Source organism: Lissotriton helveticus, chromosome 12 (assembly GCF_964261635.1).
Source record: "Lissotriton helveticus chromosome 12, aLisHel1.1, whole genome shotgun sequence".
Lineage (NCBI taxonomy): Eukaryota > Metazoa > Chordata > Amphibia > Caudata > Salamandridae > Lissotriton > Lissotriton helveticus.
In genome coordinates this window covers 554,824,641-554,848,629 of record NC_136073.1, presented here as the reverse complement: position 1 = coordinate 554,848,629, position 23,989 = coordinate 554,824,641, and the positions used below count along the sequence as shown (strand labels likewise).

The 23,989-nt window shown below is 43.4% G+C and overlaps 1 protein-coding gene and 1 long non-coding RNA gene across 4 annotated transcripts in view; one reads left to right on the top strand and one right to left on the bottom strand.

Moving 5' to 3' along the window:
- Positions 1-23,989, top strand: part of ESRP2 (epithelial splicing regulatory protein 2) — a 139,922-nt gene that overhangs the window by 31,739 nt on the left and 84,194 nt on the right. The window lies entirely within an intron of this gene.
- LOC144798391 (uncharacterized) lies at positions 1,912-2,661 on the bottom strand. Its single transcript, XR_013603530.1, has 3 exons — positions 2,581-2,661; positions 2,458-2,487; positions 1,912-2,036 (listed from the first exon to the last, which is right to left on the bottom strand). It is a non-coding gene; the product is annotated as an uncharacterized LOC144798391 (long non-coding RNA).

Here is a 23,989-nt window from a genome sequence, read left to right as displayed (position 1 = left end):
TCCAGAATCCGTGACCGGGTCACAGAGTTCCTCTTCTACTAAAAGTACGAACCAAAGTTTGAAAACGTTTTGAGATTGACCTTCTGTTCATTAGGACATTGCACATAAAATTCAGGCTGGAACCATTACTTTTAGCGTCCTTATTGGTTATGTAGGTAATTAAAATCTAATATTCTTTCAACAAAGGCTGTGTAGAATGCTATGCTCGGCTATCCCTCCTAAATGTTCCTATTCTGGAGCCTCCATCCTTTATTGGAGCTATGTTAATGATTTCTTGCGAGTAGTATGGAGGAGTTCTTCTTTTTTTTTTTTTTTTTTTTTTTTTTTTTTTGTTATGTTCTAGTACTTGTAGCACTTTTGGTCCTGTTTTCAATTCAGGGCACGACACATACCTTGATTAAGCGAACTGTTCCCTCATTGAATTGGACAAACGTTAAGAGCTATGTTTTATTCAAAACTGTTCCTTCCCATTTGAAGTGTTTTCAGCATGATGTACAGTGGAGACCTGGAATTTGTCACGTTGTCTGTGGAAAAGAGATGTTAAATATGAAGTATCTTCAGCACTTTGCAATGCATGTGCACCATGGAAGACTCCATTTTGGCCACTCTGTTTCTGAATTCGAGCTGTTTGTAGTGAAATACTATGTGGGCTCCAATTCTGACAAGTGATTTACGTTTTTCGGGTGCTACCAATAGAACCCGGCAGATCCAGGTGGTTGTGTAGGGGCGTGGGAATGGTTGTGCAGGCGATCATTCCTGTCAAGGTTTGTGCACTAAGGGTACTTACTGAGTGTAGTTCAACTCTACTACGCCATGTTGATTGGATTGGAAAGGCAGATACTGCTTTTGTTCCTTATTGCAAGTGTAATCCTATTGTCTTATTGGTACAGCGTGGCTGAGTATAAAAATACATTGCTGATTTTTATACTTTCATTTAAATTTGCTTTATTTGTGTTTTTTTTTTTTTTTGGTAGGCATTTTGTTTTCTGATATGGTCTTCGAAAAGTGACTGACTAAAAGTCCTGTGTAAATTCTCCCTAAGGTTTTGTGTGCCTCCTCTCCCAGCATTCCAAGCGAGTGAGCGGTGGGTGCGTTTTTTCCCCCTCTTTGATCACCCTGTAACTGCTCATTGCAACGTTGAATAGGGGAACGTAAAAAATTTATCAAATTGCTCGTTTGTGTTCCTGCTAAAGGTACTCCATGTTGTAAGCCCTAGACTAGAGCTCGAGAGTTCAGACGAGCGTGTTGTGCATGTGCCCTGCCGTCCCACTGTTACACTCGCCAGTTCCAAGCTTCGTTTTTTTCGAGGAACACTTGAGCCAAGGCTGCCTTCTTTCCCTGCCCCCGGTGCTCGCTGCTGCCAGGCTGGTTCCACTCGCACGGCAAACAATGAGACTGTTGAGTAAACACGGCCCTGCCATGCGTTTGAATCAATAGAGGCAATGCTAAAGATCACATTTCTGATGACCGCTTGTCCTTGGAGAGGAAGGAGGGGGAAATATTAGCAATTTCAAATAGCCATTTAGAGTGTAATGCGAAAGAGCATGCACGTGTCCTTGCTGCGGCTTGTTTCACTTTGTTTATAAAGGTCTTCAGCTCATGGCCTGAACGAGTGCAAGTCGTGTCTACTAGTTTGTGATTCCACACGGGCCAGGTTTGAGATTGTTAAATTAAACTAGCTGCGCACGCAAAATACCTAGGGTGTGACCATATTCTATTTTTATTTCGTGCCATCGATGTGGATTTGACCAAATTTTAATCCAGCCCCTTTCATGGGCATTCTTGCCCCTTTTCTTGGGTTGACACTTGATGCAGCCAGAAGGCTGAATATATTTCTCTTGGTCAAAAAATATTTCCCAAGGGAAACCTATCACACCAACATAAATTATTCAGTAAACTTATATAGTTATCTCCAAATTGAACATAAAGGCACAATATGAACAGAAAATAGAATTCATTTAATTGTAAAGACTTTTCCCTCAGTCCAGCCAACACGTGTTTCGTCGTCTGGGCGGACACCCACGACTTCCTCAGGGCTGGGAAAAAAGATACAATATGAAGATATATTGGAGTTGCGAGATACACTATCTCGTGAATAAACAGTTTACAGTTAGTCATTCTATTTAGGCGTAAATCCATGCTGTGAAATTACTCAATACCATTAGGTAACATCCCATGATGTCCATACATGCTTATGGAGGGGTACAAGAGGTTGATCAATTTTTACATTTCAGCGTTTAGAACAAATGACGGACTACCTCACAGTTCGTGATGGTGATTGGCCAATATCTCGTGACGGTATTATTCTGCTATCATAAGTGCTCACCCAAGTCTTCCTCAAACCAATGGTGAATATTGATGTGATTCATGGTGCCCAATTTGTGCAGCCAAATGTCCCAATCAAAGGGGGTTCTGCTCTATTTATTTGGTGCTGAGTAAGTATGTACTCAGGCTTACCTGATAAAAAGTAGTAAATGACCTGTGTGCCTAAATAAATCAAGTTAAGACAGGGTATTAATACTATATATATTTTCACATTTGAAACATTATATTGTACATGTCATCTCAAGGTAAACATACCTTCTAGCTGGTTGTAATTCCGGCCCAGCCTAAACGTGGCACGGGCAAATATCCTTAGTAGCGCTGTGTTCGACTTATTTTTCTTCGTTATTGCTAAAATCAAATAAATCGGCGTTTAACTATTGTCTCACTGAGAATTTGTTATACGATTTGCATCTCTGAAATACCCCGAGCTTACCTTCCAATCGGTAGCTCTCAATAATCTTTAATTGTCGGAGATCCTTAATTGTGATCCCGGGATGGGTATATTTTAAGCGACTTCCTTCCTCCAATTGTTGCGGAGAAATGAATAATATTCCCTGTTCAAGAAAGACCGATATTAGTATTCAGTGCTTACAAAATCCCCAATATCCATAGTCACATATGTGACCGTTCTGTACATGGCATGCCATGTTCAATTTGGAGATAACTATATAAGTTTACTGAATAATTTATGTTGGTGTGATAGGTTTCCCTTGGGAAATATTTTTTGATCTTTAGTTTTTGGTGGGTTAGGATGACAACCCATGCCTAAGCACCCAACAACCAAGATACTGATCACAAGGATATCTGCCTGTATTCTGTAAAGCGCCATTTTCACCAAGACAAGTCATCCGCGCACAAATCGTATATTTCTCTTGGGCTGTTGATATGTTTATGAGAAGAGGTGGAGTTGACCTTACTAAGAATACAAGTCTTCATTAAATGTTAGTGTGACAAACTTCGAATCCTCTTTCTAGTTTGACCCCCAGATGTAAAGCAATCACCCCACTACAACATTGTTTACTTGAGGTTGGTAGATCAGTCGCTCTGATTCTTCTTGGGTGTCCTAAATGGTGCAGAATAGACGACTGCTAAGTAAAGATTGAATGTGCACGGCGATAATGCATCGATAAATCTGTTTGTGCGTCATCTATCATTTTTGTAAATCTCTAACAGAGCTTGTTCCTACCATGACTGGTTTACTCTTGGAGCTATCTTGTGTGCAGGAGCATTGAGTATTCAGCTGTCATCTGTGATGTTTCGATTTACCTAGCTGCCAGGGAGGTACGCACACAGTGGTTAAGACCAGGACAGTGGAGACTACAGGAAGAAATCAGTGGCGTACCCGACGAGCTCTACGTGATCACACAGTGGCCTTAAGAAAACTCTGTAGGAGTGTAGGTATAGCCCTGTTCTTGAAGACCATGAAGGCTTTGGATAGTAAACTGATCAAGAAGAAAGACTTAAATAGGAGTTCAGCGCATAGAAGCAGGTGTTGAGATGTTGAACTACATAGTGTGAATTTTCTGGCTATTGTTGAGGAAGAGAGACTAGCTGCTGTTTTGAAGAAAACTTTGTACTGCATGCTGTACAGTTTCCAGACTTTGAAATGAACCTAGCAAGAATGCACTTAATGTTTGCTTCAATGGTCTCAAGACCAACATCGGGGGTGGGGGGGGGGACACTGCCTGAAAATGATCTATATTAAAATCCAAGCAATGCTTTGCCTTCAGTTCATGAAACTCTTAAGCAACAAGAGGTGTTTCATGTGGTCATGAAGCTTTCAGGTAACTTCGCAGGTGCTTTCTATTATTTGCCCCTCAGAATGGCCATTTGCCCCTGTAATTAAGTTATAAATGTTACCAGTATTTTTTTTAAATCTATAAATAGTACTCAGTGGCATTTCTTTTGGGGTTAAATGAATGAGGTCTCCTTGTGTGCAGCCACCAGTATATACCTACTACAATATTCACCACACAATTTCATACTTTTTGCCGCAATATACAATTGCGGTACATGAATTGTAAATCTAAAGAGCTGCAATATACTGCCAATGGTATGTTTATGTAATTAGGGCCCACATGTACTGGAAAGCCTTTTAATATTCTTAACCGTTTGCTTTTCAGACCGCTCAGCTAAATACTAGCAGGGGCTCTTGATAATCTATGGACCTAAACTATCCATATAAAGTATGGGTTTCTCTTTAATTAATCCAATGTTCTGTGTCCAGGTTTATCCTGCTCCTCTCTGGAATCATGAATTTGTTTTCGTAAGTACTTTGCTTTGGTTGGTCTTAAACAGAGGCATGTCGGTGATTGCTTGATTAAGAACTTTTGAGAAGACTTATCAAGACTGCTGCATGTGGCTTTCTTCCTTTGCTCCAGATTAATTTCGAACTGGCCCATGAGCCTGTATTGAGCAACATGGCCTGTGTGAAGTCTACTAGGGGAGTGTTGGGCATGGTTAACGGGGAATTGCTAACTTGGATGAACAGGACGTTCATGGCTTGTGATGACACCGCTGTTAAGAGGCGTCTTTCTGCTTGGCTGGAGGATTTGGAATGCTAATCAGTGGAGTAATTGGATGCCCCTGGCACTTGCTAGCAGAAACTATAGCGTGCTTTTCTGATTTTGAAGGTACTTCTTGTTCACTTAATGATGAAGTGCAAAAAGACAATCCTTACAATGTATTAGCTATGTGGGGTCAAATCTGGAATCTTTTTTTGTGGCCGGGGATTGCAAGTTAGAATTAGTTTTTCCTTTCCACCCAATCACCACTGACCTTTCCTGCAACCCTTACTTATAATTGACCCAGCCTTGTCCTTGCAGCGGACTAAAGAATTTGAATCTGTTTGCTTATACTTTTAGCTGCCTGGTCCCACCTATGCCTCAGGGAGTTGCACTCGGCCACAACCCAGTGTCACAGTACACGACTGAGGTGGGGTTTAAGCACACAGTTAAATACTTTTCCACTTATCTCTTTAGCGACATACTCCAATGTTTCGAAGCAAAGGCCAAAACTACAGCCTAGATCATGCAGTTACCAAGCCTCCTCTGAACATGCAGGCTGCCTGCCCCAGGCTACAATTACTGTCAAAGACCAGGTGTGCCCCATCAAAATGTTCTTGAAGCTCCTGAGAACCTGTCAAAGTCTGTTCATCTTTAAATTCATTGGTTGGCGTTTGTTCATTTGTTTTATCCTCCTCCCCAAAAATCTGAACCTTATATCCGCTGCTAAAGCGGCTTCTTAATTATTGCTCGTATACTCCGCAGCAAAATTTGAGACTTCATTAGTAAATTTTGGTTATGGAGAAGACCTGCATTAATTAATATATTAAAAAAAAGTACGGAATGGCTTAAGTTTTAGAGAATCTTATACATAATTGACTATGCCCTTGCCCTGCACAGATCCACTTAAACACTTCCAGTTTTCCTCAAGTTGAATGTGTGATGTGTGCCACGCCATTTTATTTATTTGCTACAGGCCAAAGTTGGCAAGCAGTTTAGTGAGACTCAGTTCCTCATATAACGGAGGAGTGGTCATGCACATTAAAATAGAACAGTGCATGGAAGCATTCAGCAACACTTAGTCACCGAAAAAGGGGAAAACACTGAATAGTAAGGTGGTTGGCATATGCAGTTAATTCGTGCATGTCAAAGATCCACTAAATTATGAGTAGCGACTTTTTATAGCGAGTAAAAATGACAAGAATGGTCATTAAACACTATTAAAAAAACATTGCAAATGTAGACTAAAAAAGCTGCTTTGCAGTGAGTTTAGGCCCAGATCTCAGAATGTTTCCCTCTACTTGCATTTATATGTATCCATCACATGACTTGCTGTGCTGCAATGTTACGATTGTCCCAAAGCAAATGCATAGTTTTCCTAAGAGGTTAAAGTAAAGCATGGATCGAGGCTTCTTTCCAGAATAACGTTGACTATGCTTCACAGTGCATTATTGCTCTGAATTATGGCAGCCCTGGCAGACCCTGAAACCAGTGGCATAAGGACAGTATTGGTTCCATTCCATGTTCTTTCTAAATTTAAAGTCTTCCTCTGTGGAGCTTGTGTGAAGCGAGATGAGCCTTTAATGAACCAGACATGACTGCACACTTGGTATTGAGGAGGCTAGTTTGTGTTGTTCACATATAACACACCATATTGAATTTTTTCATACTATTTGCAGAACGTTTTTTCATTGGCCCCCTACCAAGGTTGCACGTTTGAGAGACTTTTCCTTTGATCTTCATAGCTTGTCACCTCTATCCTAATCTTTCGACTACATTTCATTTCCTTTGGAGCTCTTCTGAATAGTTTCTGAACACTGCTGCCGGACTGGAAGATGCAGCCTCCAGAGAAGAGTAGTGCATTGCTGAAGTGTCCGAAAGCTCTGCTGGAGGCAGTTGTACTCCTTACAGGACAACATGTATACATGGGCTTGTGGGGTAAATTTGATTTACTTGAACCAATCTGGGGGAGAGTTGAATGTGATGGATTAAAAAGAGAAATTGGAATCTAGCGGGCGCTTGTTTTTCATCTAGAAACGGGGGATTCCAGGATGTAGAGCAGTGTTTTAAAGGAAGTGGGATTTGGGTGCAATCTGATCCTTCTTGATGCAGGTGTTTGTAGGCCAGGATTAGACTGGCATTCTTTAATAATTGGAGTTTGAAAGGACAAAACAAGTGAATCCAATGGTCTGTTATATGGGCAAGGATCTCTTCTAATTTGTCTGACCATTGGAAATGGTAAATTAAAGTGATACTCGTAAGATCCTCTATACCAACTCCTAATTCCTGCTATTGCCTGAATTAACAATGTTACTATGAACAACTGTATGGTTGTTATACATAGATCATATTAAAACTTTATCATCATGATATCCTTATTACTGTGCGCTGGAATTCTGAAGGAAAGCCAACTCTGAAAAAAACAACGCAGGGAAGTCTTGAGAGAAGGTATTCTGTACAGGAAGGGAAATCCTTTTGGTCTCACTAAAATTTTTATCATTTTTGGCATTGATCATGGCTTCAATTGGGCTTTCAACAGTGGATGCATTAGTACAAAGACATGTTGTACTATGTATATTGGTAGCTGTAACAACAACAATTGTTAGAAAACGCCTCTAAGCTCGCACAAACTAAAACCATACTGCAGTAAGGTGTACTGATTTGCTAGATGGAACTTGCTGAGGTTCGATCACCACAGTGTAGGGGCGTTACTTAGTATGCCAATCGTTACGTGGTCGCTCCAAGTGATGTTTTTATTACTGTTCCTGTTGCAAGAAAACAGAGGAAGTAGCAGCCTAAGTGTGCTTAGTGAATAGGGAGTGTTAATGCAGTAGCAATTGGCAAAGCCTTAACAATGGAGATTTGGCAACATGTTTTGATGTGTGTGTAATTGATAATTTTGGAACATGTGCTCCAATGTAAGACATCACTTCTATCTGTTGGGTAAATAGGAACTCAACACTATTATGATTAACTGCAAATTTGTGTAATGAGGTGGTAATGGTGTAAACAGTGCTTAAGCCATTATGGTGAAGTGAGTAAGGATTGCAGTGACTTTTTGGGAGAGACTGATTTGTAGGTAGTGAAGTTATGTTGTAATATACGGTTCATGTTTTAACCATTTTTTGAAAAACCTTGGCCTGTGTCAGTCTTGGATAGAATTAGTTTGACAGAGTGAACCCGCGGGTCCAAGAATAAAATATACATAATGAAATCAGTGGACTAACTAAGTAACCAGCCTTAAGAAAACATAGTGGAACCTGGGGAGGATGGGGACAAACCAATCTTCCCTTCTCACTTTCAAGATGATTGTTAATACCGGGCAGCAGTAAATGCAGACGTTTCCTTGTTCAGCACAGCCTCCAAGTATTACTCATGAATCTGTCACACCAGCGATCAAGTAACATTACCCATGCATGAATTGTAAAAACGTTTCACTCACTTAAAAAAAAAAAATCTCAATTCATTATAGGAAACTTTGAATTTCTCTAGCCTTATTGGTGGTTCAACTGATATTGAATGTGGGATTGTTCCTTTTATAACTTACAGTACATTACCATGACCACACACTATGTGCACATCATAGTAAATTACAGCTGGTCCCCCTATATTCCATGCCGACCAAGCTAAGCCTCTGGTTGAGTATTTTTTCCATGTTTATCAACAAGAACTAGATACATGTGACTTTTTTTTTTATATAAGACTGTGACTTGTTTTGTCAGTTGGCACCTGTTAGGTGTGTTCATGAAGCTCTCACCCACCAACCTAGTTAGTGCCATGCTTCATCGGGCCCACCCAGTGACACCTAATGTGTCCCGGGTGTGCTACGCCTGGTTACAGCGGAGAAGCCTGACTCCTTCTGGAGTGCCAGAGATAGGACATCGTTGCTCTCTACAGTTAATTAAGGAAGCTGTGGGGTTAGGTCACACTAGTCTGAGAATGATGACTTTGCAGTCCTGGATCTGCAACCTGGAAGCAGAGGGGAGTTGGGGAGTCCAGAGGAAACAGCCAGCAGGAATCAGATGACACACAACCCATGTGTGTTGTGGGGTGTGAGGGCGTAGGGGTTGATGAGCTATAGCATATGTGCTCCGTGGGATCTATTGACTGAGGTGTCTTTCAGGGGGCCTATTGTCTGTCTTAGCTACCAGGTTTTCGAACTACGTCTCATTGTGGGGGGTCTGCCTGCTGTCTTGGCAACATGTGCTACTTCGTGAGTTCCTGCGTCGCCTATTTAAACAGACCCCACAACCATGCTTGCATGGGTAGGGCTTCTGGAAACATCCAGGCCATGGTAATGCATCACTTCACTAGCACATACGCCAGGTCTGTAAAGTGTAGGGCATACCTGCTCTTGTGAACGTGAAAATCCTCAGGATACACTGATAAACGTCTTTGGGTAATGGCCACCTTGGTGTCGGACTGCATCGCCACTACCGTCCCCCAGAAGCATCCTATAGCGTGGCTGGGCCACACCATATGATAGAATTCTGCCTCCAAGGCAGAGCCGTTAGGGCACCCAGGTGCACACCGACATCAACTGAGTCTGGTTCAATTAGTTACATTTGAGTGAACTTCAACCAAGGATTTCTGGACACTTTGTGCACTCTTTTGACCTCTACGGACCACTGCCCATCTGGGAATTCCTGGCTCATTGCTCTGAGCATGAGGAAATCAGCTGTCAAAGTGCCTTTTATAGCTGAGATAGCTTGTCGTGCCTGTTGGTGAGTATGGCTTGCATTTTGCCCAGAGGGGTGCGGCTCCATGGACTCTGGTCCCCATATGCAACCTATAGCAGCTGAAAGCATGCAGTGAGTCCCTCTGCTTAGCCGTATTGCTCCTGGATTTCTGGAAAAGTTAGAGATCTGTATCCAAAGAGGTCTTCCCTTGATAGACGGTCAGCTTCCCTCCATGGTTCAATGTTATGGTGGGAAACCACTGTGCGGAAGTTCGGCGTTGCCTATATTGGCAGGTGCAGAGTAGTAAGGTAGCTGGTCGTCCGTAAGTTGGACATACCTATACAGCAGTGCTTGGCGGTAATGGTGAATTGGCCATAATGCAGGGCTGCCACCCCGCAATCAATGAATCAGCCAATTATCGTGTGGTTCCCAAGATTCCTCATCACAACCACCTGTTCAGGGCTAAGAGCGTATGCTAGTCAGTGCATCGGCCACTACAACTGAGCTGCTACATAGTACAGCTCCTAGTTTGGAGCTCCAAGCCCATGCACCAGGGGGCAATATATTTTGTTATGTCATCGTTTATTGGCAGGACCCCCAAACCAGATTGGCACGCATCCAACTTTCTAAAAAGTGCTGGGGCAGACTACCTGGAAGGGCTTTTGAAATCATGCAATAACCTGGGCAGCACCAGCATCTTAGTTATTGCCACCCTGCCCATCGGTGACAGCAGAAGTGAGTTCTAGAATGGCAAGTAGCCATGTGTACTCGCCAATACCACCTCCAGGTTCCCTTGTATAAGATCGTCTGAGTGGAAGATACTTCCACCAATCCATCACCAAAGTAAGCAATGCTTCCTGATCTCCCTGTGTAATGTTTCACATTGGGGAACCGACCAGATTCAGTCAGTTCAGCCGCATTACTCGCTGGAGGTCCTGCCAGCATCTAAGGTGCTCTAGTGCATCATCTAGATAGTCAGAAGATCATCCGCCCCCATACTGAGGAAAAAAGGCACGCACGGGGCTTAATCGCCAATGCAAAATGATGGTCTTCAGTGGGCATCCCTGATTTGTACACCAGTGGATTACAAACGGTGCCGAGATCTCTTGACATTCTCCCACTCTGGCCACTGGGAGAGTGTAGAGCAACGCTGTCCATCGCATTCTCTCCTGGACCAGTTGCATTCTCATCAGCACTTCCATCAAGAAGCGCCATACCAAGGTGTCAAATGCCATTTCAATGTTGAGTGAAAGATACATGCATAGTTGGGTCCCCTGTGGGTTTTCTTCTATCAGTCGGAAGAGACTTTGTAGAATCCAGAATGTGTTCCTCCCTAGAATGTAACCGTTTTGGTGGACCAGTGTGAAGAGAAAAGTTAGTAATCTATTAGCAGTAACCTTCCCTAGTGCTTTATTGTCCGAATTGAGTAGGGAGAGCGGCCTGTATGATGCGACCTCTAGTGGGTCCAAACCTGGCTTGGGTAGGACCACAATAGGTGATTCTTGTAGGGATGCCAGAAGGCACTCAGCCCTCACCCATAGAAACATTTTGCATTGTTTCAGCGATAGGTTTCCCTCTATGCGGAATAGAATTCCATTTTCTAATTCATCCGAGTTGTTTTATTGTGTGCTAATTGGCCAATTGCAAGACTGACCTCTTCAACGGCCAGAGTCTTATCTAAGGTGTGGTGTTGTAGGGGGTCTAGACACTGTACAGGCAGGGCTTCCAGGAAATCCTGCGGTGTGGGACCCAACTCATTCCTCTTTGCACTGTACAATAAGGTAAAACAATCAAAAAGTACTGTCAACCTGCGTATTTAGCACATGTCCCATCTGGGATCGGATAGATCCAAGTGGAGCCCTGGGGGTGTTGGACCTCAGGAGCCAAGTTAGCACTCACCCTGCTCGATCTTCCTCTGCACGAAATCATGCTTCATATTTTGTGTAATCCAGTTTTCCCAGTCTAGCGACCACCTCTGTGTTCCCTGTGAAGGGGCAGGTAGGTCACTTTATCTTTGTTCCTCGCTACGGTCCCTGCCCAGACCTCCGCTGCCTCTTACCACACTCTAGCTCAGCACATAGTCTGCAGTATGTGCTTTACCCAGTAAAAGCCCCACATGGCAACCTTAGACATCCAATTAGATCCCAGCCTTTGTCAGTTGCCTCATTTTCAGCAAAGTAATTAGTGACTTGTACCCAAGGGGTAATTAAAAACACTGTCCTCCAGTGCAGGTATATCCAGATTTCAGGTGGGCACAAACCCGTAAGCAATTACAAATCATAACTGGAGTTTAAATAAAGTCTTCCTGCTGGATTCGGGAGGGGGGCCCTCAACAGTAGAGCCGAACAAGATAGCAATGTGTGAAGGCCAATACAAGTGCCCCCCAACAACCCACCTGCTGGGAGAAGGGGGCCTCCACTCCATAGCGGCTGCTATTGGACCAGGGTGGTTTGGGGACAAAAGTTTTTTTTTTTTGTTTTTTTTTTTTAACCTACTTACCTGTGATGGCCAGCCGTCACCTCTCCACTGTCCTTCTGCCTGTCTTTGGTCCCACAGCAGGAAGCACTCTGCTCCCAGCCTCTCTATAGCCAAGCATAACGCTGCAATTAAGTTTTGTGATTGGTCTGAGTGTCTTGGAACGGCCGAGCTCTGCTGGGACGTCCTCCATGGCAAGAACTAGTTCATGCCCGGAGACGTGGCCTCCAATCCAGTAGTCTACTCTGACTCACTGCTCATTGATTCCAGTACTCCCACTGCCTAGGCATACTCACACATCACCTGCTTACTCATTTGCTGTCTGCGCGAGAGTATACTTGTGCATGTACGCCTCCAGGCTCTGTCTGTATATTATTGAGTGTCGGGAACACCCCCATTGTCTCCAACCATTCCTAAATGTCTTCGGCGACCTGAAAAATAACCCAGTAGAGTCGTCCACCATCCATAGCATGACCAGGAACATTAGAGCATACTTCAGGCCCAATTGGCACAGCTGCTGCTTGACTGGCATGAAAGAGCCCCAGAATCTGGACCTTCACCGTGTAATCCAGGTAAATGTTCACCACCCCACCATCTACCTGTCATGGGCCCTTGGTCCATGCAACTTGTAGGATGTGGTTGAGTCCCCTGTAAGTAAAGAGGTGTGCTGCCACTGGCCAAAGCAGCAAGCCTGGAGGTGGAGCCCTGCCTAGACCCTGTGAGCCCTCTCCACAGAAGAGAAGGTGGACCTTTTGCCGGTCAGCACCATCTGCAGAAGTCAGTCCTTGAGGAACAGTTCCATGTTGGACTCTTTGAACCCTCAGAGTGGCCCACTAGTCAAATGTTATTCCGGCATGACCGGCACTCTGCATCCTTAACCCGGTCAGACAAATGCCAAACTTCTGTTTGGAGAGCCTTGATATGAGACTTCATCTCCGCCAGTAAGGGGCGCATCCCAGCTAATACAGGTTGGTTCGCCTCTACCCTGTCTCTGAGCTTTGCTTGGTCAGCAAGTAATAGTCCCACATCCTCTCCCACCAACGCTGGAAGAGGCTGTGGCCTAATGGCTAGAGCAGTTGACCTCAAAGCTCGGGAAACTGATTACTCTGGGCAAGGACACTCAACATACTGTGATTCTGGCCAAATCAAACACTGTGCATACTATATATTTCTTGACAGACTGTCATTTTGTACTAATGTACGATTTCTAGCCATGTAGAATGTACTGCTGTCTGACAATTCTGAATGCTTATGTTCAAGCTTGTTTGTATCCATTCTCTTGTTTTACTGAGTTTAGGTGGCATATCTGACCTAGGTCTGAAATCTTTTAAGCTTGAGATTTGTTATAAATAAACTAAGAAATTGATAGCTTTTTGAAAGGCAGAATATTTTAAATACTGCATTGATAACTTCATTTCTCCTCATTCCTGTGGCCAGAATAGAAAAGACCAGCAGTGCTACTGTAGGTCTCTCCACCCCCCGTTCCCAAACAGCAAAAAAAATAAAATCCTGAGTAGTACATCATTTCATGCCATTTGTGATTCCTGTATTAAAGTTATTGTTCTTCAGTACACAGGCTCTGGAAACTAGTATTTTGGTAGTGTTTTATTGACCACAGGTGCTGCAACCTTCTCCACAGTCTACTGATTAGTCTATAAGAAAATGTCTTAATTGTAAGAGAATGTCTTAGTCGTATTTTATTTGTGTAATACACTGCACCAAAGCAGGCACTGGGAATGCCAGGGTTGGTTTTATTTCTTTAATTGTATTTTTTATTTAGCCTGTGCTTCATGTAGGACTCCACCAGTTCAGGAATATTAGCATTTTGAAAACCTATATTGTCCAACGCACTCAACACTCATTTAGCAGACACTTATTTTACTGGAAATATCGCCTGATTTGAAATATTTAGAGTAAATTAAGTGATGTACTGTATTTTCTCCATTTGTACACTCCGTGCCTTATCCTTCTAAACTAATTAGATGTTCAGGTATAATATTGCAATCTAGTTCCTCTCATGATCCTAGGATTTTAAACTAAATTTCCCAATAGGAAGCTCGTGATTCAAAGCAATTATGCATTTATTTTTGCTCAGGAAACATTTCTTGCCCCAACTATAGGTGGTAATGCTGAAGGGAAAATGATTAGACTGGATCAAATGCCTTATGTGTTTAGCACGCTTGGTTGAGGATGCCCTTGTACCTGATTGGGCACCCACCCCAGAGCCTCTGTTCTCATCAGGTCTTCCTTGCATAGGGCTGTCCATTCTCACTCAAGCTAGCCACTCTTGGCATGGTTTTTGACGGAACATGCCCTCTCCTCTGAATGAAAGTGTCCCAGTATTTTTTTTTTACTGCAGTCTGTCGTCTTCCAGCTAATCCATCTACTGTTAAATTACAACTCTCTACCTACTATTTTCATTTGAATTATGGCCCTCGCAGTCCAGTCATCATCCGAACTGTCTTTAGACTTGGAATTTAGACCAGACACTCATTCTGATTCACCTAAAAAACCTACCTACAAGTTATGATGTAGATTCCTCTCAAAGTCTGCATCCTAGTTAAGTTCTTTCTCTAAACAAACCAATCTGGCATGAACTTGATTTGGCAGTGGCTGGTGATCTTTTTCTGTGGGAGCAAACATCCCCCGCCTCCCTCCCCTCCCCCTCCTCCACCGCTTTCGCCAGTCCTCCTTCAGCATTCAGTCTGGACTGTTGGAGCTGAATTTCTCCTTCCAGAATGAGGTAGCACCTGGACATGTAGTCCTCTCACAAAGATACGGAATTGTGGCTTTAAATCCTGCCCTGCTTACCCTCCTACTCCCCCCCCCCCGACCCACTATGAAAATCTTCCATTTAAACGTCCGGTCTTTGGCCAAACATTATATGGAGATCCATGATCTCATGGAGGACGAATCTCCTGATGTATTCTTTATAACTGAAACCTGGCTGACTAATGCCACGGTGGCTGAGCCCCAGGGTTCAGTATTCTGACACTCAATAGGGAAACTAGAGGTGGGGGGGCTTAGCTGTCATTTTTAAAACTTGCTGCCACTGTTTATTGGTTAGGGAGGATGTGGCCGGGTGCGAATGCGCTCGTTTTGTCATCTCGTTCAATGCCCACTCCTCTTTCTCAGGTCTATCGCCCCCTGGATCTATCTTGGAATTCAAGTCAGCCATCATTGAGGTCGTGAGTTCCCTGGCATTGACTGCTAAGAATTTTAACCTCATTGGTGACCTTAATTTTCACTTTGACTGTCCAAATGACCCCGAAGTTGCCAGTTTACTTGCGGACTTGGTGGCTTGTCAACTTAGCAAGTTGGTGGTGGGTCCTACCCACTCTGCAGGGCATTTACTTGACCCGGTTTTCTCCAACATCTCTTCTCTTTTGGTCAAGAAACCCAGCCCAGTGTGTTGGACCGACCACTATTTAGTTACTATCCTCTTTCCGCTCACTGAGCCTACATTTAGAACTAATCCCAAGGCCACTCTTAGGTGCTGCTGGCACAAACTTAAAACCGAGGATTTGCTCTCTATCCTGGCGTCCTCTTCCCCTTTCCTAGTAGACACAGATCCTGAGCGTATAAATCATTCTGTGATTGGATATTACAGGCCTTGGGCACTCTGATCCCTGCCAAATGGTCCATAGGTCGCTGCTCTAATTCCAACCCCTGGTATGACGACTCACTGGCAGCCCTGTAAGAAATTAAAACTGGCCTGGAGAAAGGTCTACAACCTTGGGGCTAAAAAGCTGTATCAGGATGCGATCAAACACTGTCATAAGGCCATACATCGGGCTTGATCATCCTATCTCACTAATGAGATTAAGTCGAGTAAGAATCTGGCAAAAAGCATCTTCAAAATACTTAACGATTTTAAAACTAGGAAGGATCCCTCAACGCCGTGCATTATGTCTGAGCAACACTGCGAGGATTTGGACACTTTTTTCGTGCAGAAAGTTGAAGCCGTTTATAAATCCTTTCCTATCTGCCCTCTGGACCCCATGTCCACATCAGATCCTTGTCCCATCAATACCCTGGTATTTATCCCTTCCATCTCCCAGGATGAGTTCCTTACCCTGAGCAAAAAGGTTAAATCAGATTCCCCTATAGATCCCATGAGACCAGCCCAATTTAGGGATACTCTACCTGCTCTAATGACACCTCTGCTGCAGATTATCAATGCCTCTTTCACTACGGTGGTGGTTTACCCGGCATGGAAACAAGCTAGTCGTACCCTTGCTGAAAAAACCATCTCTCGATCCTACTAAATCAGAATTTTTTTTAACCATATCCCTTCAGCCATGGGTCGTTAAAATTGCTGAGGCCCACACTAATACCATCCTCTTAGGCTATTTGAGCAACACGGGTGCTTTGGATCGCTCCCAGAATGGTTTCCGCCCGGGTCATAGTACCGAGACCGCGCTGCTAGCCGTGAGTGAACATCTGCAGACCATCCTGGATGAGGGTCAAACTGCGGCCCTGATTTTACTCTATCTTAGTTCTGCGTTTGACACAGTCTCCCATCAGATCCTCCTGCGCAGGCTACAGGAGGCGGGGGTGGTGGGCCTGGCCTTGGAGTGGTTTCGCTCTTTTCTATCTGACCGGGCATTCCAGGTTTCGGCCCCGCTCATGTCATCAAGCAGGGTGTTCCCCAGGGCTGTGCCTTAAGCCTCATGTTGTTCAACCTCTATGTCCAACCCCTGGCGGTGGTGGCGAGGGACCATGGCTTGACCATGGTCTCGTCCTCCGATGATACGCAACTAGTGGTGGCCCTCTCGGACGATCATACTCTGGGTGCTGTACGATTCCGGAATGGCCTAGCGGCAATTGCACACTGGATGACGGCAAACTGCCTGCAACTTAATGCGAACAAGTCAGTTCTGTTGGTGAGGAAGGATAAAGGGCTCTGGAGCAAGCATTGGCGGCCGGCTTCTCTGGGGACTGCCCCTACCCCTAAGTCAGCAGTAAAAAAAACTTAGGGCTCTGGTTTGATTCCACCCTTGAGTTCCAGGAACATACAAAGCAGATCGCTGGAACTTGCTTCGGACTCCTGCGGGGGCTGAGGCCCATGCTGGGCTTCTTTGATCCTTCTACTCGACAGTTGATAGTCCAGGCGACCATCCTATCTAGATTAGATTATGCCAACTCACTTATGTTAGGCGCCAATAAGGCTGAAGTCACTCGCCGGTTGCGAGTACAAAATACGGCTGCCCAAGTCCTGATGAGGCTCCCCAGGACCAGCTCTGCGTCCGGTGCTTTACGGCGCCTTCACTGGCTACCCATGCCCCAAAGGATCCAATTTAAAGCTTTATGCCCAACCTTTAAAACTTGAAAACTGTCCTCCCCATAGATCCTATCTAATCTGCTACTCCCCCATGTCCCTACTCGCCAGCTATGCTCGGCAGAGCAATCCCTTGCAGCGGTCCCCCGTGTGAAGTGCCTCAGGGCCGGTGGCCGGTCATTTCGATTTATTGCCGCTAAATTATGGAACTCACTCCCTGTTCAGATTCAGTGGTTAGATTGCCTGCTGACCTTCCGTAAGGCCATCAAGACCCACCTATTCCATACGATCTAACCCTTGCTTTCTATTTGCACTGCTGCAAGCGCCAGGACGCCCCTTCACTGAGACAGCTGCGCTATATAAAACTACCTAACCATACAATTAGCTACTCTTCAGACTGTGTTTGCATGCCCGCATTTGGGTTGAGCTTTTTGTGGCTTGTGCATATATATGAAACCATGTAGTGGCATTAAGTTTGTGTAATGCAAAAGTCTGTCATTTCGATGAAATGTGTTAAGGTGACATGTTTATCAAACGTTACTGGGAAGGTTCTAAGAAAGAATTTTACCTTTTGATTTTCAAGTTGGTGTGTCTGCAAGATGTGGTAAATCATCAGCCCAGCACTTGGATTGCATTCCCTCTGTTCCCAGCTCACTAGTCATGGAAATTACTTCATTTGAAGTATTTTTAAATAATTAAAGAACATTTTTTGATTTATGAAGCTCCACAGTGAGGAACATCTGGCTCTAAAATTGGATTTTTTAAGGTGTTTGTTCCTGGTTGTTTACCATCCTACAACCCATGAAACCGATTGATTAGGGGAATGTCACATAGTTTTAGCAGTAACTGTGGTAAGAGGTAATAGAGCTGTTTAATAATGTCTGTTTGCTAGTGAAATATCGTCTGACAGCAGCTGGTTTTCTTAAAGTGGTCGATTGAGGAAAAACTATTGATACTTGTTGTGTAGTGTTTGTGTTTTAGTTGGTGAAATGTTAAAAAAAAATCTGAAATGTCTGAATTGCTCAAGCTGCTGGTAGCTTGTGAAAAGGTCTCTGCTGGCTCCCGACCAACTCTGCTGTTTTCAACACGCTCAGCTCTTCCTAGTTGAGCAACCATAATCCTGCTCAGCCAGTTTTTCCAGCTGCCTATTACCCAATATAGTTACACAGAATTAGCCAAAGATTTAGCTCATAGGTTACTATGGGTGGTAACTTTTTACAGATTAGTGTACGAACGGTGAAAGGTGTCGCTTTCTCCTTTCAGCTTGTCTTTATATATGAGCAAGGCAGGCCATTATTACAAATATGTGCAGTTTGTTTTATGGTAATGAAATAGATCATCGCCAATATTTGGGAATGGCCAGAGAAACGTTATCGCAATCCTTGCAGTCTCAATGATGTAGAAGCACTGTAAGAAAGCTGGTGTTCTCCACTAACCAGAATATTAGGATCCCTGTGATGGAAAGTTGGCGACCTAATCCTCCTTGACTCTGAGCAGACATAGGCAGACTCTCTAGGCTTTGCTCAAAGGTGGTGATTTGTGGTTGTCCAGGTAGTGACCGTTGCAATAGAGATGTGGCCAACCAACTAAGGTTGTGTGTTTTTTTTTTTTTTCCCCAAACTGTTTTAATATCTCCAAATATATGGACATTAAAGATTAAAGTCAAATGGTGAAAAGTACTCTTGGTACAGAGTAATTGACTGATGGGTTTAACCGCATCGCCGCTAGCGGTTTTCCCGCTGTACGCGGCAATTTTAAAATTACCGCGTTACATGACGAGCTCAGCTCGTCATGAGCGTACGGCAGGTTACGCTCATGACGAGCTGAGCTCGTCATCCGCCTGGAAGGGGTTAATAAGGGCTAATGATACTAACATTATATACTGTTTGTGCTCACTGAATGATGGCAGAGAAACGATTCACAAGCACCAGGAAAATAGTGGAATTCAAGCTACCTCTTTGCAAACATCGTACTCTAATATGGAGAATAATACTCCACCTGCCAAGGCGTGTCAGTTTGTTAGTTTTGCAGACTCTACCATTCAGCTTACGAGTGATTGCTAAGACCACAAAGCGACTGAAAGAGCAACTATGTGGCAGTGACGGCAATAAAACTTTATCTAGAACATGTAAAATAAGTTGCAGTAAAGTAGTCTGGAGGATAACCTTTGGGGGTAGATTGGATTGGTTGCTGGCAGGTATCTCTTGACCTGGGGTCTAAGCAACTCTTGGCCAGTGGCTCCATACTCTGGGAGCCAACCCTAATAATGAATATTGCAAGCTGCAGTCTGACCCACTGGGACAACCGCGTGAGCCCAATAGGACAAACACATTTTGGTATTATTTAAGCTCTTTCCCATCTGGCTTGAGTGCTAGACCTCTGCACAAAAAAATAGGGTCAGAGTGCAACAAAACTCAGTTTTGAGCATGCTCAACCAACCAGCCACCACTTGGTTCACTGTACTTTTTAGTAGTTCACCCTGAAGCAAGAGTATTTTTCCAATACCTGTTGCGGGGTTGAAAGGGGTTCTAAGCACTGCTAAAATTCTCTGGACTCGTTGGACTGAATAGGGGCTTCCGTATATATATTTTTATATATATCTTTCTGCAAGTAAAGAAAGTGATAGTTGATTTACTGACGGGGTTACGAATTTGTGGAAGTGTTGTGCGCTCACAGCTGGAAACCAGTGAGACTAGCAGGGCCATGGAATAACTTTGAGCCTTTGGTAAACGCACTTTTTAATAATTCTACACTTGTATCATGTAATATTGATTCACAAATGCTTTGCAAGGCAAATATTTCTGAAATTCTAGCCATATAGATATATAGATTTTTAAATTCATCGTCCTTAAGCACCAAACAATTTTCTGTACTGTAAAGTTCTAGGCCTAGTTTCTTTCTTGGTTCAAGTTCGAGCTTTTGACCCAAGTGAATTAAAGAAGGTTCTTATTTTTAGTGTGAAGTTCATCAAATCGTTTAAGGAGGTGCAAGGTCAGCAGGAAATTATAAAATGCAGCCATTGATGCCCGCTAAATGATAGTTCAATGAATGCCATATGCATTTGGAGATAGGAAAGGTGTCCTTTTGTTCGCACGTGCCCCTTAACTTGTAAGCGTAATGGCAATCAAACTTTGCCTGTTTCCGAAAGAACCAGTCCCTCCAGTCCAGCTCCACAAACTCTTTGGACACAGCCTCCCTTAAAATAATCGTGACTCTTCTACATTCTCCTGAAGGCTCTCTATGGTAATGGTCTCCCGCAGGAGTGCTGGCCAATCCATGGGTTTATCCATATCACAAAGCGCTCCCTCCTATCAGATCGGAACAATGTGCTAAAGTATAGAAATAAGAGGTTGCTTAAAACCAGGGCTTCCCATCGAGTGTTTGCAGCAGTAACAATTTTCTGTGTCCATAATTTCTCACATATTCTTAGGGCAGATGAAAGGTGAAACAAGCAATTCCTCTTGCTCTTCATGTCCTCCAAGAGCAAAATAGTACAGATGTAATTGTGATGTCTTTGTGCTTTCTTAAAGTCTTATGCATACCACTAATCTCCTCTGTACTGCATTGAGCCTAGTTTGTGCAATTGCATGTACTGTGGGTATTTAACACCTCGGACTGTGCACAAGGATGCCTGGGGTAGGGATCAGGATAGAGCGAGGCAAGATGACGCCCGCAGTAGCGGACGCGTACGCTGACTGCTCCTGCCAGACGTCACGGACCACAGCACGAAGGGAGAAGGAATGCGGAGCTGCCGGCGGTGCTGCTACGCATAGCATAAGCGCAAGGGAAAGCAAAATATTTTTGCCACGGAAGGGGGATCCGACTTGGAAGAACAGAACACGCTGCATTGCTTCATGTGGGAGACATAGATGACATGTTAAACATGGATGTAACTTCCAATATAGTAACTGGAGAAGAAGTGCAAAAGTTTATTAATGATCCTCAGTCCAATATTTCAGCAGAGCTCCCGCTAGCTGGTGAGACTTCCTTTCGGGACGTGGATACCCAGAGTAGTCATGGCTGCTTAGACACGGGGGCGCTAGTGGGGAGTCAATACCCTAATACATCTTCTAATATACAAATTGAGGATCATGTACCGGATGCAGAATCCGGGGACTTCTACTCTTTGTCTGACCAATCGACCGCCTCCTGTGAGGATTTGGCACTGCAATATGCAGTACAGAGGAGTGTCACTGACGGTAGTGATCACAGTAGTCTGTTTTTGGAGGAATCAAGGGACTTCATAGAATGTAACCCCCATACGGTTCGGAAGAAGCTAGAATTGAATGCTAGTAAGGGGGACACGGTTAAAGGCACTGCAATTGATTGATCACACACAAAATCCCGGAGAAGATATCTCTTTCATTAATTTATCAATCAATCATGTCTCATCGAGCAGAACACAGGAAGAGAGCCAGCGAGTCCAAAATCTTTGTCGGAAATTGCAAAATTCTGTTTGATGAATGCCCAAATCCCATGTGGACTTTATCTCGATTTAATGAGGCAGAACCATGAATATCCAATTTGGAGGATGAACTGGCCCAACAAAAAAATTTGACTGCCTCTATTCAATCGGTTAGGGATGACACTCCATGGAAGATAGCCGATATTGAAAATCAGGCACGCAGGAACAATTTAAGAGTACTTCAGATCCCAGAGGGGAAGGAAGGACAGGATCTGTGCCGATTTATTGTCTAACTGTTTAAAAAAGCATTCCCTGAGTTGTCTAAGTGGGATTTGGACAGAGATTGATCGTGTCCACCGATTTCCTTTTAATATTCGCCTCTGGGCTGGCCAGGCTAATGATAAACCAAGAGCTTTCTTAATTTCATTTAAATAGTTTCTTGGCACGAGAGGAGGTGTTTAACTTCGCACGACCTGACAAAAAAAAGAGTAGAAGGTGATTTTTAGTTCTTTGTGCAGCCGGATTTTTGCCGGTCTACGGTAGAGCTCAGATGGCAACTTCGGGAGTGGATTACACAATTTCAAGTTAAAGGGACCCAAGCATATCTATTGAATCCTGCAAAGTTAAGTGATTTTTTAAAGATCACACTCGCTTTTTTACTAGTGAAGGGTCTACTAAGGAGTTTCTAAATTCAATTTAGGGAGGCTATCCTTAATTTCTGTTTTAAAAGTATAAAGTTGTTGTCAATCTAGTTTATTTCTTTTCTTTTTCTCTTCTATTCAGCATATAGGATACAGGGCTGTATTCTTGTTCGTTTAGAGGGGTGAGCTCCACGAGGGATGGCAGGGGGATCCCGGGAGTCTGCCTCTACAGGACCATTGGTCCTAAAGCCTTGTTATTGGGGGGAGGGGGGCTGAGTGTTTCTGGGGCATGGGGGGCGGGGTGGGTCACCGGGGGGGGGGTGAAAGGTGTAAAAAATCCACAGTAACTAACAGAGAATCTTTTATGTAGTATGGGAATATATATTTGTCGTTATGATTGCCGTGCTATGTACTAGAAGTCTTTTTTTATTTTTTTATTTATTTTTTTTTTTTTTTTGGTTGTCATTATGTTTCCAAGGGGATAAAGATTTGTTCTTTAAATGTCTCGGGCCTAAATAGCTGGAACAAAAGGAATAGGGTAGCACCAGAATTGTGAAACATTCAGCCAGATTTGGTTTGTCTCCCAAGAGAGACACATAGATTGGAGGCACGGTCAATTTTAGAAACACTTAGGTTTTCATTAGTGGTGTCCTCACCGCAATCTTCAATGATCCGTGGGGTGGCGATTTTAGCTAAATCTAATGCTGTAACCAAGGGACGTACTCTGTCAGATAAGCTTGGTAGATGGGCTATTGCTGAATGTAGGTTTCGGGATAGTAAATATACAGTTTGTACCATTTATGCATCTAATTTAGATGATGAATGCAAATTGCTTGCAAGGGATTTTTTCTGATGTCTGTTGATTTCAAAGTGATTTAGAAACAGGAAATTGATCAAGCTTGACTGGCTTTGGTTTTATGATCAACTTAAATTAATTAAAGAACCTGTTTTTTATCTGATTCCACATTCATTACTTTGACAAAGGAGTGACAACTCACTATAGAAAATGCTACACGGGGAGTAGTTTTATGAAAAAAGTTTTATATATCAAATTTCATTTCATGGGGTACAGTTTTGTTAAAAAAACAATAACGAATAATCAGCAATGTACAAGTGGATAAGACCTTTCTAAATTGTTCTTTTAAGTCCACTTGCGTTGTAGTCCACTCTTGTTATAAATTATCACACAACGAAACAATGTCAAAGTAACCAAAGATAACGTTGAATAGAACTAAATCCAACATAAAACAAGAAGAAGAAAAGATGTGGACTGATGTGTCGACGTTTCGGCCTTATTGTTGATTAATCCTCAAGGCCATCCTCAGGACTTTCAATCTTTAATAAAATAAGACCCCCTGAGTCTATAAATGGACAGCTTTGCTGATCTGGATGCTATGGTACCTCTATTGCTTCTATGTAAACCGTGCCTATCCTGATTTGTACAACTTCGTATTGCACTATGATTTTGAAGAATAGTGTTGTCCGCTGTCCCAGCGTGAACCTGCTCTTAATGGACAGCTTTGTTGATCTGTATGGTACGGTACCACGATTAGTTCTATGTCAACCGTGCCTGTCTGATTTGTTCAAATTCGTATTGCACAGTGATTTCGAAGAATAGTATTGTCAGCTGTACCAGCGTGAACTTATGTGAAAGAATCCTTCGGCGTGGCTCTGTCTCA